This window comes from Strix aluco, chromosome 2 (genome assembly GCF_031877795.1).
Source record: "Strix aluco isolate bStrAlu1 chromosome 2, bStrAlu1.hap1, whole genome shotgun sequence".
NCBI lineage: Eukaryota > Metazoa > Chordata > Aves > Strigiformes > Strigidae > Strix > Strix aluco.
The window spans coordinates 30,819,089-30,833,782 of record NC_133932.1 but is presented as its reverse complement, the minus strand read 5'-3'; positions in this window follow the sequence as shown (position 1 = coordinate 30,833,782).

Below are 14,694 nucleotides of genomic sequence, written 5' to 3'. Positions count from 1 at the left end.
AGCGCTTCTTGTATTTTTGGTGGGCACCACTGAGAGGTATGTCTTTACCCTTGACATAGCTCCCCTTTACCTAGTGGAAGATAGCCATTAGATTTCTGTCCTTAACCTTATTTTCTCAAAGCTAAACAAGCCAACTCTTTTGATCTATTTGCACTCATACCATGTGCTTCTGCCACACCATAGTGTTCTTGGTGATTTCCCACTGCACTCTCTCCAGTTTGTCAATGTCTTTCTTCTACTGATGAACTGAGAACTGGACGGTTTTATAGATGTAGACTCCTAAGTGCAAACAGAAAGTGAATAAATTCTAATATGTGCTAGCTATCCCTGCCCCCTACCACCCCCACCCCCCACCCCCCCCGAAAAAAAAAAAAAGCTGCAAAAATATTGCTTTTAAGATATTGACTGAAGTACAGTTTTGTCATCATTTTTGAGCTTTGACTCTATGGAAAGATTTATTTTTCAATTACTTTTAAATGAAATATTTTTACAGTCTTATGACAAAAAATATGAAATTATAAAAATTAATGAATAACAAAGTAATATAATGTTGTAGAAATATTCCATAAAACTTTAAAAAGTTTAGGAGAAAGATATATAGAAACAGGTGGATTCTGAAAAGAAAATTAACACTTATTTCTTTGGAGAACTACTTATTCAGAGAGTGAAAAAAAAAATCACATATTTGGTTTGAGGAATTATTGGTGACACCAGTAACCAAAGATAAACTGTAATATAGCAGAAAACAGTAACATAATTGCAAATAGCTGCAAAATATTTATGATGTATAACCAGAGAAAAATAAGGTACTTTTTAAGTGCAAAATATCGCATCTAGGCAAGAATAATCATAATGGGCAATATCTGAAGATATAATGGATCAGAAGCAGAATGTGTGTTAAAAGAGATGATGAATACTAGTGACAATTATTTTGATGACATTTGCAGGAGAAGCTTTGGGTTTTGCTTTGTTTAATAAAAAAAAATAAAAAGGCTTATTTTTCAACTTAGTGTAATCATAACTCCTTAAGAGCTCTGTTCCTGCCATATGCTTGTAAATGTGGTTAATGCTATATAATGGCAACAATCTCTGTAGTGATGTGAAGACAAGATGATGGCCTGAGACTGCATATGTGGGTCTGGAAGTTTGAAATCCAGGAGGGAAATGCCAATGCAGACAATGCCAAACACCTCTTACAAATTACCATTCATAGGTTTATTGCAGATGTTCAAGGTAAATCAATGTTCCAGTCTGAATATGGCATGAGTAGTACATCACAACCACTCTGGGAAAATGTCACTTATGTGATAGGACTATTTTAATGTCATCAGTTTTAACAGTCTTCTCTTTTTCACCTACTTTATTGCCTTCTACCCTACTGCATATTTTGTAATAAATTAGATCTGAAGATTTTTATCAGTCACTAGAATGACTGCATGGGCTGAAATAGATTAGAAATACCCATTATGATTAATTATCTTATCTATAAAACATTAGCAATCAATTTGGGAACAAAGGCTAATAATACATTGTATTAAAATTGAAAGAAATGTGCTAGTTCAATTTCATTTGCAATTTAAATAATTTTATTTGCAGGATTCACAGACATTATGTCTCTCTATTTAATTACTCCCTGATGCAAAGAGAGCAGAAATGCTTCAACAAAATAAAACAATCATTAGTGAACAGTACAAATCAAAGACTGGACCCAAATTTGAATTTTGTCATAGGTAAGGAAACTTGGATCTAGAGTTCTGAATCTGGACAGAAAAATGCAAGAAACTAATCCTTGCATCCAGGTTAGGCTCATCTGTGACAATAAGGATCTTTTGAAAATTTTGAGTAAATTAATCTTTTGCAGGGAATCATAGAATATGAGAAAATTACGAGGAGAGATGGATGAAATCCTTCATCATGATATTACAGGGTAAAGTAACACACCAGTACCAAAACTATTTTGATGAAGAAATCACTGTTCATGCCTTCATTATCTAAATGATAGAAGGGTCACACTCTTCCTTCTTTTCTCCATGGATTAGGACTTTAAATAGGCCAAGACATTGTTCTGGCATTGTGCTATACTTCCAGGTAGAATAGACTTTCACATAGCTTTTAACTGTCTTCACTAATGTGAGTTCATCAACAAATAGCATGAAATTAAAGACCTCAGTCTATTCAATTTCTTAGATAAATGCCCAGAGTTACCTGAAATGGACTCTTTGGAAGTATAAGACTCGGAATGACCAGAAGACACACTAAATAAATACACATTAAACAGACTAAGAGTCCCTCAGAGAAGTTTTGTGTTTTCTTAGATGTGCAAATAGTAAACTAAATTAGAATTTGTTTTGGTTTGTGGAAGGCAGAAAAAGCAAACATCATGTTATCTTTTTGTTTATTATCTTGAAAAATAAACAAAATGTCAGTTATAGCCATCTAGAAAGAAATTATTGCAGTGAGGCCAGAAAAACTCACCACACTGAAGAAATAATTCAGTTTCAATGCCATAAAGCCCACTACAAATTAATTAATAGTTCCTCATTTTTAATCATGTAAATAAAAAATGCACTGACAATGTAAATTAAAAAAAAGAAAAACAAAACCATGGATATTCCATCACATCTTCAAATAGAAAAACTGTACATGTACTACTAGTAGTCTGAGTAACTTCTACAGCCATAGGTAAAAGATAAAATTCAAAAAATTCTTCCCCAAAATAAGATATCACAGATAACAGCAATGGAAACCAATAAAAGAAACAAGATGGAAACTTATAATTCAGATACGGTTGTACAACCTTGGTTCATGTTCAGGTACTTCAAAGTACGGGTGAGGACCTTTGTTACATTTGGGTCCATCTGCATCCATTTATGTTGTTAGATCCTGTTTTAATAACAACAGTCTTTTTTGCTCTTTTGCCCCTGCTGAATCTATGAGCTTTCATTTAATTTAGAAGGAACACTGGCACTCAGGTCTCTCTCAGTTAATACTAAAGAAGTGTCCTCTCAAGGCTTTTACAACTGTATTTTTTTCACCTATGGCTCCTTCTGAAGATGTAGTGTGTATTAGTATCTAAACTACAGAAGAGCTTTATTAATTTATTTACAATGTAAGTATAAAGACGTATTTAATGTCCCCTTTAAAATTACTCCCTTAAGATGTGTTTTCATTTCATTGAAGAGATAAGGTTGCCCTTAAGAGACTTGATGACTCCGAAAATGGAAGAATCACACCATTAATTTAGGAACTAACGGGCAAGAACTGGTGACTAGTAAGAAACATAAGATACAATGCCTCCCTTAAAAGGAAGAAAGATAAAAGGGAAGAAAATTATTCTCCAATCATTTATTGAAGCTATTCATAGTGAGAACCAATCCTTTTCTCTCACTTTCTTTTAACATGAAGGATATGAATATGTAGGGAAAAAAAACCCCTGATCATGGTACTTTTCCAGCCTTAATTCAAAACCAATTTATTGTTACAATCCTTCAATTCAGTGAAGATACATAAAATTTAATTTTCAATTTTCTAGACAGTGAAGGTGATGGTTATCTGTATTGGGTGTAGGTGTCAAGGTTTTAGTAGTGGAGGGACTGCAGGGCAGCTGCTGTGAGGGGAGGCCGGGGCTGCCCCGTGCCGGACACAGCCGGTTCCAGCCGGCTCCAACTGACCCACCGCAGGGCACGGCTGAGCCCCGCAGACACGATGGTGGTGCCTTGGGGAAAGCCTGGGTAAGGAAGGGCAAAACGCTGCCCCGCAGCCAGGGGTGAGGGGAGAAGGGTGAGAAACAGTCCCGCGAGCAGCAAGATGAGAGGAAGGGGAGGAGGTGCTCCAGGTGCCGGAGCAGAGATTCCCCTGCAGCCTGTGGGGAAGATCATGGTGGAGCAGGTATTTCCTTGCAGCCCATGGAGAGACCACAGCAGAGCAGATGTCCACGCTGCAGACCATGGAAGTTCCCATGCTGTAGCAGGAGCAGGACATGCTCTGAAGAAACTGTGGCCCATGGAGAATCCACACTGGAGCAGACTTATTTTGAAGGACTGCAGCCCATGATAAGGACCTACACTGGACCAGGGGAAAGGTGTGTGGAGGAAGGAGCAGCAGAGAGGAGCTGTTATGGACTGACCACAACTGCTTATCCCCCCTGCACCACTCAGGAGGAGGTAGAGGAGGGAGGAATGAAGGACTGAAGTTGAGCCTGGGAAGACGGGGAATAGAGGAAGGTAGTGGTTTAATTAATTTTTTTTCCTCACCATCCAAATATATTTTAATTGACAAAAAATTAAATTTTCCAAAGTTGAGTCTGTTTTGCCCATGACTGTAACTGGCAAATTATCTCCCTGCCTTTGTCTCAACCCACAAGCTTTTTAATCCTATTTTGTCCTCCTGTCCTGTTGGGGAGGGGGAAGAAGTGAGTGGTTGCATGGGGATATGGCTGCTAGCCAAGCTTAACCCACCGCATTATCTCTTGAACTGCAGTCAGAAATCATGTCCATATAGGCTTTATGATCCTGCCTACCTAAAAATAATCAAATATATGTTCCAAAATAGCTATTGTGTCACATAACATGGGCTTGCATGACATCTTGTATATGAGGATGCTTGCCATGCAGAATGGTCAGTTATTAGCATAGCTATTGTAGGATTTCCAGCCTATTAATATTTGCAAATTTTTATCCAAGTAATGTTTTACGTAAAACATATAAGTAGTTTCTGAAGTAGACATCAGAATCTACAACCTCCTTATTTTTAGTTGTGTATAATGCCCAGAGTTGTATCTTCTCTGGACCAATGAACCTTCAATTTTGGTCTTTCAGTCCAAAACATGAGGTGAGAGATACTTATGTCGTCATCAGTAGATTAAGAAGAACACAAAAAATAGGTTTCTCATGTTGAAGATTAATTCACTACTCACTGAACTCAGTCCTGAGTATTTATAAAATCAGTATAAGACCTGCAACCTGTTATCAGCAATGTTAGTGCTGCATTTACTGGGTTACATGGCTATAGTAGTCAGTGGAATATTTAATATTAAGATCCCAGGTCCTCCTGAGTGTACATCAAGCTGCTAAACTCTGACAAAGTGGTAGCAATTTTGGACATTTGCAGAAGCAGAGTTTTGGGTCCTTGGAACAATAATCGGTTAACTTTTCAATACCTATGCATTTATGGGAGTCAAGGATTTTAAGAATGACTGTCTCTGACTGAGATATTGCTAAATTAAACTTGACCACCGCTTTAGCTGGTAAATTTTAGTGCCTCTGAATAAATTTGCCTGTGTGCATCTATCCACATATGCACGCATATTACCCATGTATCCAAATATCAGCAAATGTCTACAGAAGCCTGATACAGTTTTTTCAGGGCAAAGTCACTTTCTTTACTTTTATCTATCTGCTGTAAACAAGAAGTTGCACGTTACTATAAACTAAGATTTCAGTTTGGTCCTGGTAAAGCAAGAGTAGTTCAGCAGCCTCTGGCATACTAATTTCTGTAAGCTGTTTTTAAAACATACAGTTAACTAAGGCTGTCATCAAGATTACCTTTTACTGATAAATAAGTAGTTTATAATGTGTTAGTTAAGGTGCATTGTACTTTAACATAAACTTGAAAAGTGGCATATAATAGCAGTTCTAATGATACTCTACAAATAATGAATAATCTAAATTGAGGTAGCCTGTGGAGTGAGTTCTCTTCCACTTACATCAGGATCAGAATATAAGAATATATACACACAAGTACATGAACTAGTTGATATGCTGTAAACTCCCACTTAATTTGGTCTCTTGCTAACTCAGTAACTCATATCACACTACAGTTTGTCATATATTACACCCTTCCACAAGTTAAAAATTCCATCAGAATGAGACATTTATTTGGAAATCATTAATTCAGACATATTTTTCTGCTGTCTTCGTTAATATTGAAGCACTATATAGAATGAGTAGTCATGCATTTATGTTAGGGAACAGTCAGACACCATCCTTTTACTTTTTAATCAGGTCTTACTAAAGGATGTTACTCATAGAATCATAGAATGGGTTCGATTGGAAGGGACCTTAAAGACCAGCTAGTTCCAACCCCCCTGCCATTGGCAGGGACACCTTTCACTAGATGAGGTTGATCAAAGCCCCATCCAACCTGGCCTTGAACACTTCCAGGGAGGGGACATCCACAGCTTCTCTGGGAAACCTGTTTCAGTGTCTCACCACCCTCACTGTAAAAAATTTCTTCCTAATGTCCAACCTAAATCTACCCTCTTTCAGTTTAAAACCATTGCCCCTTGTATTTTTTACTACAGGCCCTGGTAAAGAGCCTCTCCCCATATTTATAAGAAGCCTCCTTTAAGTACTGAAAGGCTACAATAAGGTCTACCCAGAGCCTTCTCTTCTCCAGGCTGAACAATCCCAACCCTCTCAGTCTTCCTTCACAAGTTACATGTTCCAGTCCTCTGACCATTTTTATGGCCCTCTTCTGGACCTGCTCCAAGAGGTCCATGTATTTCTTGCGCTGGGGACCCCAGATCGGGATGCAGTACTTGGTCTTGTTCAACTTCATGAGGTTTGCACTGGTCTACGTCTCAAGCCTGTCAAGGTCCCTCTGGATGTCATCCCTTCCCTCTAGCAAATCAACTGCACCACTCAGCTTGGCATCATCTGCAGACTTGCTGAGGATGTATTCAATCCCATTATCTATGTCACTGATTAAAATATTAAATAGTATTGTTCCCACTATGAACCTTTAAAGGACACCACTTCTTACTGGTTTCCACTTAGACATTGAGCCACTGAGTATCACTCTTTGGATGCAGTTATCCAGACAATTCCTTATCTATCGAACAGTCTACCTATCTTTCAAATCCATACCTTTCCAATTTAGAAACAAGAATATTGTGTGGGACCGTGTCAAAGGCATTACAGAAGTTAATGTAGATGACATCTGCAGCTCTTCCCTTGTCCACTGATGTAGTTACTCCATCATAGAAGGCCACTAGATTAGTCAGGCATGATTTCCCCTTAGTAAAGCCATGTTGGCTGTCTCTAACCACTTCCCTGTCTTCATATGTTTGGACATATCTTCCAGGAGGATTTGCTCCATGATCTTACTGGGCACAGACGTGAGGCTGACTGAATGAGGCTGATCAAATATAAATAAAATATAATAAATAAACAAACAGTATGGAATATGACAGACTACACTGCCCTGAGATTTTTTTTTTGCAAGCTATGCGTACACTTAGGCTATTTGTATGATTGAATGTTTGATTTTGTTCCTCTTCCCTGCCTTCTTGATGTGAAAATAGAGAATCTGAAGAACAGTCCTATGACTCAAATGCAATGTATGGAAAATATATCAGGAACAGATAATAGAGCAAGTGATATGAAATATGCATTAATCTGAATGACATCACCAAGAATTCTTTAGGAAAACACTGAAACCACTATTTACTGTATCTGAAAAGTTGGTTTACATATAGTTTTCCAATTTATTCATGGGCAACAACTCTAGTGGCAGTAAAACTAGATTAAGAATAAAAATGCCTTTATTGCCTAATCAGATCACTGAATGTTATTGTTCCTGCTGTAGGTAAGATATAGCAAGAGAAAATAAGAATTATGCATTTTTTCAGGTGGATAGATTACAAAGCTGTTATCAGTTGCCATCAAGAGTACAGGGAATCAGTTCAACTTCAGATTATCACAATAAGAAGAATAATTAAATAAAATGTGCCTTTATAAACCTTCTCTCTTGGTAGTTGTTCCATGTCAACGAGTTTATTAGCTGAAGTGTCTTTAGTATTTTGGCGTAGTACTGCAATTACGACAAACTCAAATCTGTAAGTGCCCAGATATTTTATCAGTGGCAAGAGCTTTTTAAAAGTTATCATCTAAATGGTTTTAGTCATTTAGTAGGAGTGAAGAAAAGGGTGAAAATATTAATAGTAATTCTTAATTATAAGGTTGTTTTATAAATTAGATAGGAAAAAGCTTAGTTACAAAGAAATAAATATTTAGCATCTAATAAAAATCTCCTTTTTCAAATCCTTCACTTCATTATATTTGAGTGTCAGATCTGCACAAAGTTCGATCACTTTAAACAATGAAAGCAAACGTGACGGGTAAAATATCCTGAATTGAGGGTTTATTAAGCCAGTTTAAGAGTATAAACAATTGCAAAGCATAGTGCTAATGGCTGCAGCTTGTTCATAGCAAAGAAATAAATTTCATTCCAACACTTGTAGCAAAGAAATTAATTCCACCATTCTAATTTAATTTGTCAATGCCATTCTTCACTGAGAAAGACTAGCTTGGTAGAAACATCAACAGATTGAGAACATATTAGATAAAAGACTGATTCATAGCACTGCTCCAGATAAATGTGTTAATCAAAAGTGATGCAATTTGTATGTGTGCTCAGCTCCTTCAGGTTCCAGAAATATCAAGAGGGATGTGCATTTGGTAGGCACAGACAGCCTGGAATAACTAGTATTTCATTTCATGATATGAGAAAAGCATTGCCTGAAAAATTGACACAAACAACTTGTCTAGGAATACTGGGGCTTCTTAGAACTGGTATTCTAGGGGCAGATGTTTTCACAGGTATACCTGTAAGTTCATACCAATGAGAAGCTGTATTTCCACAGGGGCAAGTAACAGTCAGTGCTTCTGAAATAAGAAAAACAAGTAACCCAGGTAAAAAACAAACAATAAACCAAACAAACCACCAAGTGACAAGTTCCTTGCATCCTGGAATCACAGGCTAAAAAGCGGCAGGTGTGGAGCAATGCAATCTGCATGGCAAAACTGGGTTGATCACATTCTGTCAGAAGACTTTAGGTAGGTTAATGAACTGTCGTTCTTCATCAGTCAAAGGAGTGTTCTATAGAAACTCTACAGTTTGAGGATTTTGGTGAGGTGAAGATAAGAGGTCCTGATTTTTAATAGAGAACATCTATGAAGACCTGTTCTCTCTGTGTCCCTAGGCAATTAAGGGTTGAGAAGGCAACTTTAAAATGAGGTGAGTGTGATAAGAATAAAATTTGCCTAATAAAGGTAAAATTTCAGCATTACTAAGCTGCTTGTGCTAAAAAAATAATGCAAATTTTGGTAATATCAAGAAGTACCTGACAGTGAGGGCTCTGCAGTAAAACCCAAGCCCTTTTTTTCCCAAAGCAGGATTATTTACATCTACAATTTATTCATGAATGGGTCTGAATTGATTAGGCCTATGAGTGGTGCCACATGCTTGCAAACAAATGTAGGGAGGTAATTCAGCAATTTTTGCAGCAGGAGCTTTTGCTGTTTATTCTCTTGGGAATGCAAGAATGGACTATGGGACTGAGGAGCAGTTGTGCAGGTCTAAATCATATGTTTGCCAGTCAGCAACTGATTATGTTAATAAGGCAAAAAGTAGGTGAAGGATGGTATGGTTTCTTTGACTGTTTTGACTGTGTTCTTACAAGTTTATCAGAGGTATGTGTGTTGATTCTGTATAATGAAAATAGTTTCCCAAGCTGTTATGTGTGATTCATAATAATTATACTTCTATGTAGAATTTCTGAAACTACTTTAAATTACTTTGATATAAAACATAAGAAGAACGATCTGAAGTCGGTCTCTAGGAGTAGAACCAGAGAGATCATAACAATGTGGGGAGGAAGCTAGATGTAAGCTGAAATGAAAATATCTGTTAAACACTGGGGGCTCAAAGGGCTTACTGTAGGACTGTGAAATTGTGAGTTCTTGATGGAGTTTAACTGCAGATTTTTCTTATCGTACAATAGAAGGGGAAAAAAAACCCAAACCCAACCTTCCTACTTATTCTGATTTTTGGAAGAACATGGTGAAAATTGAGGTGTGTTTGAAAAAGACTTATTCATTTTCAATTTTGATGAACATGATATACTTTATAGACATTTCTCTTTCTATGTGGTAATGCAAAAAAAGCATGTCCTTCCAGAGAGGAGATGATAGAGGGCTAGGTGGATTTTGTGTGTATGTATGTGTGGATAGCTCTGTACTGTCTTTGAACATGTAGTACTGCTGGTTTTTTGTTTCTAAATTTTAAAGTCTCTGTAGGAGTTCAGTTTATTTTTTAAAATGTTCAAAACACTTACATAGATAAAGTAAAAAGACACATGTGTGTCAGAAAAAAATGGTTTTCCGTTATTTCTTGTACAATCATAATGGTTTCTCTATGCACACTATTTTCTGTGGATAAATAACAGTTTACTGAGCTTTGTTTTTAGGTATTACAGAAAAATAATGATCTCTTGAGTTTAGCAAAAAGTCTTACTCACATAGGTGGACTCTGATCACTAAGAGATTATGTTCTGGTATGGCAGGAGGAGTGAATTATTGCAATTCTTATGAACAGCACAACAATAATTTCTGTACTGGTGAAAATACTAATTATGAAAGTCAGGTAATATGTATTCAAAAGCTGATGAAAGAGGAAAATCAATTACTAGGGACGATGCTTAAGACAACATGGTAAATGAGAAAATCACACCTATGCTTAGAGGTATAATTTTATGGCTGTGGTTTAGAAAAGTTCTGCATGTAAGAAGACTGTGAAAAGTAAGTTTGCAACAGCATTCATCCAGTGGAACAGGTGTGTTGATCAATGGTTTTAGTGTTGCGTAAAAGCAACTTGGCCATCCCCCTATACTAAAATGTAATTATTCCTTCTTCACTTCAAAGTTCTCAGTATGCTCTACCCTGTGATATTCTTGTTCTTGTCTTGAGTCCGTTAGCTCTGGCAAAACTTTGAATGCATGTTTTTAGGTATACAAGGATAAGGTACTTTTTAATTCTTCCTTGGCTAAAGGTTTAACTATTCTAATTCATGACTTCAAACACAGAATCACGCTGGAAGGGACCTAGGGAGTTCTCTAGTCAAATATGGTTTGTTCTGGGATTAGACTAGGCTATTCAGGGCATTTTCCAGTGATGTTACATGAGCCAACACAGGCAGGATGCAGGAACAACCACAAAACTATGGATGAAATGCAAAGAGTAAATTTATTCTTGCTACCTCACAACCTGGGGGATCTCTGCAGCAGCACCTGGAGAGAGGCATACAAGTGGGAATGTAGACACTGCAGAGCTTGATCCTTGCTAGCCAAAAAGAGAAGAAGAAAGAAAAGATCTTGAATCTGCTGCTTTCACCTGTATATCAGGGATTTTTATAGGCATAGTTTTCCACTGTGCTTTGATCTTTCCCACAGCAGGGCAGGAATCTCAAGAATGTTCAATAGGGTGCCTCTGAGTCTATCACAGGCCTATATTATCTAAATGCAGATGTTCTACCCGTCAAGCACACAAACCTAAACAACAATTGTATGATATATGCATTTTTTGACACCCCAGTTGCAAGTCACTTGAGCGTGTTTACAATCTTCCTCACCAATCTCCTGTTGTATTCCCACAGACATCTTGGAAAACCCATAGAGGCCTGCAGGACCTCTCTGGGTAACTTGTTGCACTGCTTGTCTGTCCTTCTGGGAATTTTTCCTTATATCCAGGGTTCAGGCTTGTATCAATTTATGCCAGTTGTCTTCCATCTCCCTGCCATGCACAACTGTAGAGCCTGTTTCTGTCTTCCTAATGATCTCCACATAAGTACAGACAGGTGGCTCAAATCCACCTCTTCTCCAGGCTGAACACACCCAGATTGCTCAGCCTTTCCTTACAGAAGAAATCCTACAACTCCCAATCAACTTGTTCCAACTAATCAATATTTTTTTTCTTGTTCTGGGGGCCAAAAAGTAGACAGAGTGTTCTAGAGTATTCTAGATGGGATCATAGGTGTGTTGAGTAAAGGGAAATAATAATTTCTGTTAATCTGCCAGCTGCACCTCTGCTGACACAGTCAAATCAAAGAGCTAGTCTTCCCCTCTGCTGGCATGCACTGCTGATTCCTGTTTGGCTTCCTGTTCACCAGGGTCCCTATCTAATTTTCACAGATCTGCTCTCTAGCCAGACTGTCTCAGTTTTATACCATTGCAGAGGGTTAATCGAATTCAGGTAGAGAACTTTGCATTTGTTCTTGTTGACTTTCATGGCCTATTTTCTCCAGCCTGCCTAGGTGCTTTTGAAGGATAGCTGTGCTCTTGAGCATATTGACTATACTTCCCATTTAGTAACACAAAGCTTGATGAGGTGTATTCAGTTTTGGTCAGGTCACTCATAAAGATATGACACCCGGTAGGTCTCAGAGGAGGAGACCCCTGAGGAATGCCACTTATAATTGGCTTTTATAAAGTAGAATATGGCCCATTTAATCCTACCCTTTCAAGCCCATGAATCAGCCATTTTTTTCACCCACCCAGACAGTAATATCAATGTTTCTCCCACAGAATCCTTGTATCCATGTTGAAAGTTAAGATAGGCAATGACCACTACTCTGCCCTAATCCAATCACAGGGTAAACAATTTGACCAAGCACAATTTAGTTGTGAAAAGCCTGTGATAGCTATTCAAAATTACCTTCTCTTCTAGGAAACCAGAAATGTTTTCCATGAGGATGTGTCCTGTCATTTTTCAGGCTGATCTGGCCTGACTGACCAGCCCGTATTTACTTGTATTATCCCTTTTGTCCTTTTTGAAGATGGGTGAAACTCATGCATTTTCCCAGTTATCGAGACCTTTCCTGATGTCTCCTTTTAAAGGTGATAGACAGCAACCTTGCAGTACCATCAGCCAGCTTTCTCAGCACTTTCAGAGGCATCCAAACCTGACTTGGAATTGAATAGGCTGAGATTTCTCAAGAAATCTCTGCCTCAATCTTTTTCCAGTAGTGGTAAAAGTAGCATTAGTAAAATGAAAAATTAACTATTTATGACACAAAATTGGTAAGAGCTGTTGTAAATTTATTTCATACTTTAAACCTTTCTAAAACTGATACCATTTGTATTGTTCTGTAGCGTGGTTTTTTTGTGCTATGTTGGAACACAATTATATTTTACAGCATGAAGGAAGTTTTGGGGTGTTTTTAACTGTGAAACCCCAGATGTTTCAGATGAAAGTTAAGGGGCCTGAAAAAAGGCTCATTTCAACTCTGGTATGAACTCGAATTCATCTGTATTGTACAATGTGAGCCTCTGTTTAACATGTATGTTCTGTCTCAGATTTTTGCATGTTTTATTGCATTTGGTGAAAGTTATAGGGTGCCACAGTCAACCTATACAGCAGTCTGAGGTTCTAGTTTGCTTTCTAGGCATTAGCTAACTCATTCTGAAAGCAGCATGTCACTCTGGCACCTCTTTCAGTGGTGCCAAATGGTACTACTGAGGTGAAAATATGTTTCCCAATTATTTACTTGTTTAATTCAAGTATTCACTCAATGGGAAAGGAATTGTTGTTTACTTCTCTTTTTCTACTTCCTTTAACCTTCTGGTATTGCTGTTGGCACAAGACTGTCAGCTGGATGGAGATTCATTCAGAAATGTTCCACTTACTTTCAAGTTGGTAGTTCCTTTCACAGGTTTTATGAAAAAAGCCTCTAAGAAAAGGTGAAGACTTCCTCTAAAATAGTAGTTGTGCAGCTGGCGTCTTCTTTGCAAAATGATGCAAATTGTGTAGAGAATTGCATTTTCTCTCTTCTCCCCACTCCTGCTCTGTATGCAGTGCTACACTCATAGCATTTATCACAGCATGGGATCATTGTGTACTGCCCCTGCTGTCCCCATTTCCCTTGAAGTTCATCTTCAACTATCTAATTTGGATTATTTCATGTCCATACTACTAGAATTGATCCACTTTATATACTACATCTGTGGCTTCATTAAATTCTTATTGTTTTGCAAAGATGTCTCTATCACCACCTGCTCAGCCCTAACTTTGTTCTAGCACCTAATTTTAATCCAATCTAGTATCAGATTCTCCACCTGGCTAACAACATAGTTAAGTTCATGTGTCTAAACTTTGAGTGTTTCTTTCAACCTCTTTTTGTTTAAAAACCTATCACTTATTCCACGTTAAGCTGAAATGCATGACTACATCTGTTTAGTTTCATGTGTTACAAGCACAGATTACTTTTTTAATTAAATGACAACCAGTTGACCTCAAATACATAAAAAGCAACAGTTGGTGGAAGAAAGAATAGTGAACTTGTTTTCATGTGGCATGAATAATTGTTTGTAGGTGCAGAGACTGTAGTTTAAACTACTGGTGGATCACCTAACTCGTCTGTGTTGACCTTGACTTTCTCTTGGTGGCTTGTTTAACATGACAGTCACTTTGCACTCAGGAGTAGAGGGCTGTGATTGGTTCGATGTTCTATTTTGTTCTATCAACATTATTTGGGCTGTATTTCTGTGCAACACAGTTGATTCCAGGTTTTCTCATCTCACCTTCCAAACTGTCACAGAACCAACCGGAACTCTTTGTCCCTTCTCCACAGACTGCCTCTCAGTAGCATTTGAGATTATGTTCTAATGTTATGTTTGTGATGTCTTTCTTATGTTCAACTTGACTGTTGTGGCAGAGAATCTAAGTTGTTCTGGAATTGTGTACTCTCTCTGTCCCATAAGTATTTTAAATCAGTATTTTTTCCCAGATTTCCCATAAGATTATTCCACCTGTTAGAGCACCCGTATACTAAATAGTGTATGGATGACAAGGATATGCAACTGCAATTCTTCCATATACTTTGATAACAAACTTAGATGAGGTGACAAGTACAATAAAA